Raw genomic sequence first — 6,000 nt, 5'->3', positions numbered from 1 at the left:
GTACTAACAATACAGGTTTCCATTGCCTGCACTGCAGACCAACAGAAAATCCACTATGTAGAGCACATTAGACGTGTAAATTAAAACTTTATCATTGTGTTTGATGTGAATACCAAGTTAGACATTCTAGTACACATTTTCTTATTGCTATTGGTCATATATGGCCTTCCCCTCCTTCCTTTTCTCCCACGTTTGTGAGTTTTTGATTATGTGACATACTGAATGCAAGATAGGGCTATTGAAGGATGGCAAATGGTTGACTCCAACTGGGTAGGAAAGTTTTCTAGCATTTTTGTCCCTGGAACTCTGGTATATATGTGACAAATAATAAAGCTACCATATACACTAACTGATCTGGGTGACCACGTCATGGGTAGCAAAGTTATACATAAAGACAAAGTTAAAAGAAAAACTGGAGACTGGAGAGATGCTCAGCAGTTTAGAACATTGGCTGTTCTTGCAGAAGACCTGGGTTCGAATCCCAGCACCCACATGGCAGCTAACAACTGTCTGTAACTCCAGTTCCAGGGGATCCAACAGCCTCTTCTGTACTCCGTGGGCATTGCACGACACAGCGCACTTACCTATGTGCAGGCAATACATGCATACACATAAAATAAAAAGAATATAATATTTTTTACAAAAGGAAAACTGGCACTTGAGCAGCTAGCTACTTGCCTGATTTAATCTTCACACCCAGTCTCAGTAAATGCTCCATTGTACAATCAACTGATAGTCAATTAACTGGTAATAGCTACCTTAATAAGTCTAGAGCACTAATTTGAATCTCCTTACAGGTTCACTCGAATTTCCTTTTGTGAGTCTGTTCCAGGAGAATGTGTCACAAACATTCACTACTGAGTACAGATTCTCTCTCTCTGTCTCTTCTTTCCTAATGCAAGGGTGAGTACACTGCATTAATAGTTAATGCTTTTAATTATTCTTTGATAACTTGTAGGTTGCTAATAATTGGTGGACAAAGATTTTGTTCAGTTGCTCATGTTCATGGAAGAAAGTAGGCTTAAGGTGTTGAATTTCTGCTCCTGTTGAAGAACTATTTAAAGAGGAAACTAAAGAACATGTAATTGTCCCAATGGATTGATTAAAGAAAACAAAAACAAAAACAAAAACACAAAACCCAACAAACTACTGGCCCTTGGTGATTAATTCCGTAATAAGACAGAAATGGGCTAGAAGGTGTGAACCTTGACCAGTGGTGACCTCAATTTGCATTTTGGCTTTTCAAAGCCCAGATCGGTTAACTGAATACCAGAGAGCTCAGAATGACCCATAATTTACATCTGTACGTGGTGGTTAAGAACTCCAGACATCAAAATGTAGTATTTAGAATAGTATATGGCCTAACTAATCTTTTAACTTCCTATACTTGTGAATGGAAAAAAACAGAAAGGGCCATATTAGTCATGGACACAATTGATAACTACTAATTTTCCAATGATTGCTTGCTATAAAAATGTAAAACAGGGCCAGAATCTTTAGCATATGTTATTCAAACTGCAATTTTGGTTTATTTTCATCAAAACATTTTTTCCCCAAGTGCATAGTTTTGAGAATATAGTCAATTTTTTACATCTTCACTTAAAGAAAACTTAATATTGTAAATATTACATATGTTTATGATAGAAAAAGTTTAGAAGCAAAGTAAGTATACATCATACTCAAAGAATATAACACACTCTTGATAATTTTGGTTACAAATGTGACACCATTCAGTTATAATTTCCACACAACTAGCTAAGGTTGTCCCTACATTTTTTTGCTATAAATAAGAAAAATATAATAATTGCATTTTTATGCATATAGGTTTTTCAGTATTTTAATGTTTTCTTAGAAGATGCTATAAAAGTAACTAGTTAAATAAAATTTATAGTGATTAATGACTTTTAAAATGATATTTGAAGCAATTCAGGACCTATTTGTTTGCACGTGACAAGTGTAGATGTGTAGGGGAGTTATCAGAAACAAATTATCTTGGCTTACTGAACAGCAGAAGGGTTTATGAGTCTAGCTGCAATGAAGGACTTAAACGCCACTAAGCTGTTCTCTGAATCCATTTCTTTCAAAGGCTTAGCAGTTGGTCTCATTTCATTCCTCATCTGCTCAGCTCACCCCTCCCCTGTGGGGCAACACAGCCCTTCAAACTTCCAAGTTGCTTACCAATAGTGTAGGCGTTAGTTCTAATTAAGAAGGTGCAGGAGGAGAACTGTCATAATCCTGGCCTGGGCTTGTCAGAGGCCTGCTCTGCATGAGTCTACACTAGCAAGGTGGGGAAGGCCGTCTAAGAGAGGCAGGTGCTTCAGTTTTTCTTTTTTCAAGTTTGTTGCATGGTGCAGGAAATAAGATGACTCTCCATAGAAAGTCTTTTTCTTCTCTGTTTTTCCCCAGAGTGGAAAACTATTTCCCTGTTGGTCCAAAGCAGATGCTCTGTTTATGATGCTGTGATTCACAGTGATGTCTGCTTCATTTCTTTTTAGAATTCTGTGAATCTAGAAATAAATTATTTTTAATTAGCACTCTTATATACACGTAAACACAATGTTCCATTGAAACAGACAACCAGAGCTTTAAGTTTTTAAATAACTGTGGGAAAATTGAGTAGCAGAGATTCAAGAAAATTTCTCTCTCTCTCTCTCTCTCTGTGATTCACAGTGATGTCTGCTTCATTTCTTTTTAGAATTCTGTGAATCTAGAAATAAATTATTTTTAATTAGCACTCTTATATACACGTAAACACAATGTGCCATTGAAACAGACAACCAGAGCTTTAAGTTTTTAAATAACTGTGGGAAAATTGAGTAGCAGAGATTCAAGAAAATTTCTCTCTCTCTCTCTCTCTCTCTCTCTCTCTTTCTTTATCTCCCCCCCCTTTCTCTTTCTCTCTCTGTCTGGTAGTCCCCTACTCCCAAAACTGACTTTCAAATAAGGTTCTCTCAGGAACTACATTTGAAACCCAGTCAGCAGCTATTCTTGGGATGAGGATATTGACATTGGTGTGTAATAGATGATGCCTTTTGCATTATGTCAAGAAAAGAGCTTGGCTACTGGCTAGCGCTGGAAGGTGCTATACGTTCTACCAGAAGGAAAAGAAAAATCCTCAACCTTACCCAGCTGTAAAACCTGTGAACTACAACAACTGGCCTGGCAAGTTATGGCCAGTGGTGTAATAGTGACACAAACATTATGAGAGTAACCAACCACTCTTGAATTTAAGGTCTGGTTTGTAGGATGGAGCTATACCAGACATTAATATCAGCCTGAAGAAGCTGAGGCTAGACAGGTCACAGGGGCAAAGGGGAGAGCCTATTACTAGTTTTCTACAAAATAGTTATAATAAACTGACTCGTAATGACTTATCGTTATACCCATAGATTAATACATCTCTCAGTTTTCACCAGAGATGCTTCCTTATGCATCTGATGGTGATTAACACAGAAACCCCCAACTGGGCAACGTGTAGAGAACAAGAGGCTACAGAATGCTTATTCCTGAATAAGACACCTATAAAAAACTTCTGCCTCCCAAGGCTCAGGGATCATTACAGAAGAGGGGTTGGAAAAATTGTAAGAGTGAGAGGTGGTGGATGATCATAAGGAATCAGTTTTTCAGACAGCTTGTCAGTTGCTTGTATGAACTCACAATGGTGACAGCATGCACAAGTCCCATGCAGGCTAAAACCAGGCAAAATCCCAGCACAAACATGGGGAGGTGAGTAGGAAACCCCAACTGAGCCTAAGAAGTGGCAAATGACTGCTGGGAAGGGGAGAAACACTCTCTTTTGCAGATGGGACTCCGGGTAGTTTGACCAGGCTCAAGTGGTTGGACCCACACTAAAGGACCTCTGGGGACACAAATTAGACTCTATAGGTCTCATTATATATACAATATAGTAATTAATTTGGATAGGGAGCAATAACAGATGGAAATGGGGATCTAAATGCCATCAAATTATATTGTATGAAAATCACAAAAATTTAACTAAAAATTTTTTAAAAAGCCAGGCATGGTGGCACACGCCTTTAATCCCAGCACTCAGGAGGCAGAGGCAAGCAGATCTCTGTGAGTTCGAGGCCAGCCTGGTCTATGTACATAGTGAGTTTCAAGACAGCTGCGGCTACAGGGAGACCCTGTCTCAAAAAGACAAAAAAAGAAAAAAAAAAAGAATAAGAGCTTGGTTTATCAGGCAGAGAAATTCAGTATAGTTTTAGCTTGAATAATCCAATAATCCCTCCTGCTTGGCATGCCGTGGCCCTTTAAGTCTTAAAGGAAATAAGTAGTGGTACTTTGTTATTGTTTTTTGTTCACATTTAAAGTATTGGACTTTAGACTCTTATATTAGACATAGAATTTTAAATTTGGGTCCATGGTTAGACTCACTGTCTATTGCAGGGAGATAATGGTTCTTCATAGTGGTCTCCACTGGCACTCCCCCACATACATAGTCGTGCAATTTATTTTGAAATAAGTTGGAGTTTACAGGAAAATTAAAAATACAGTACTTGCAGCCCAAGCTTATTCCTCTCATTTTCTATTTTCCTTCTTGGCATAATTTTAAGGCACCATCTTCTATTTGGTAAAACTGAGTAACACAGTTGCAGTGGAATTCCAGGCTGCACCAAAGCTTCAACAGGGTTCCCTAGGTTCCTTCTGGTGCTGTTCTGAATCCCACCCAATATATTACATTGCATTAAATCTCATGTCTCCTTGGACTCCTCGGGTTGGTGACCGTTTCCTCAGTCTTTCCAGCTCTTCATTATTCTAATCAAGTGTTGCATGAGCTGTTCATTTTGGGTTTGTTTGATTTTCCTGGTCATGATTAGACCACTTTGGGGTTGAATGCCATGGAGACGAAACACTGATCTCCTCACCTGTGTCTCTGGTGACATGCTGTCTATGTTACTTTCACTATTGATGCTGCCCTGGGACATTTGGTCAATTAACATCATGCTGCTCAGCTTCTAGCTCTGCAAAGTTACTATTTTTCCTTTCTTTGGGAGTGAACACCTAAATTTAGTTCATCTTCAAGAGAGGAAGAGGGGTTAGGCTAAACTTCCTGCCTATTTGGAATTCAAAATTCTATTTTGATAATGTTTGTAATATAAAGGGCAAGTGTCCAATGCCCTGTTGACTCTTGACTCTTTTGTCTAAAGTGCCCAACAGTATTGACCTATGCAGGGAGTAGAGGGGAAAGATTTGCACATCCTTTTGAATGCATTTTCATCTTTAAGTGAGGTAAAGATGAATTCTAAATATGGAATATAATAAATCCATTGATTTTAAAACTGAGGTTAGTATATAACCAGATTTTCCACTTATGTATCTCCACTTTAATTGTGCCCCATATACTGACTCAATGGCCATCTGACAAATCGGTTCCTATCTCCATTTGTGTGCCCCCCCAACCTTAGCATCAAATCTCACTTCTGCATACTCAAATGTTCAAACCCTAATCCTAGCTTCATAATGAGTTATTGAAAGTTAAGGTGAGGCCACAAGGTAGGCCCAAGTTCTATATGACTGGTATCCTTATGAAAAGGAGAAACTTGATCACAGAGATGTACACACAGGGAGAATGTCTTGTAAAGATGGAAATAGAAATGAGTGATGCTTCCTCATGCTGAGGAGTGCCAGAAACCACCAGATGGTAGATAAGAGGACTGGACAAAGTTCCCTGACAGCCCTTGTAGAGGAACCACTAGCTTAATACCTTGATCTTGGACCTCACACCTCCAGAACTGTGAAATGAGAAATTTCAACTGCTTATGCTGCAAAGGCTGTGGTATTTTTAATGGCCGATGTCACTAAGAAGCTATCAAAGCAGACAATTGAAGTTGGATGGAGCCTGCTTGATTATAGGGCTTATCATGGCCTCTAGAGGGAATCTGCAAATTCCCATTTACAATAAGCCCTCAACCTTCAGACTTCTTCACTAATTCATCAACATTTTCCCATGATGTGGACCATATTGAAATGTGTGTTATT

The sequence above is a fragment of the Nannospalax galili genome, unplaced genomic scaffold (assembly GCF_000622305.1).
Source record: "Nannospalax galili isolate Female #2095 unplaced genomic scaffold, S.galili_v1.0 scaffold207, whole genome shotgun sequence".
Lineage (NCBI taxonomy): Eukaryota > Metazoa > Chordata > Mammalia > Rodentia > Spalacidae > Nannospalax > Nannospalax galili.
The sequence above is the reverse complement of the archived record's forward strand: the minus strand, read 5'-3'. Positions refer to the sequence as shown.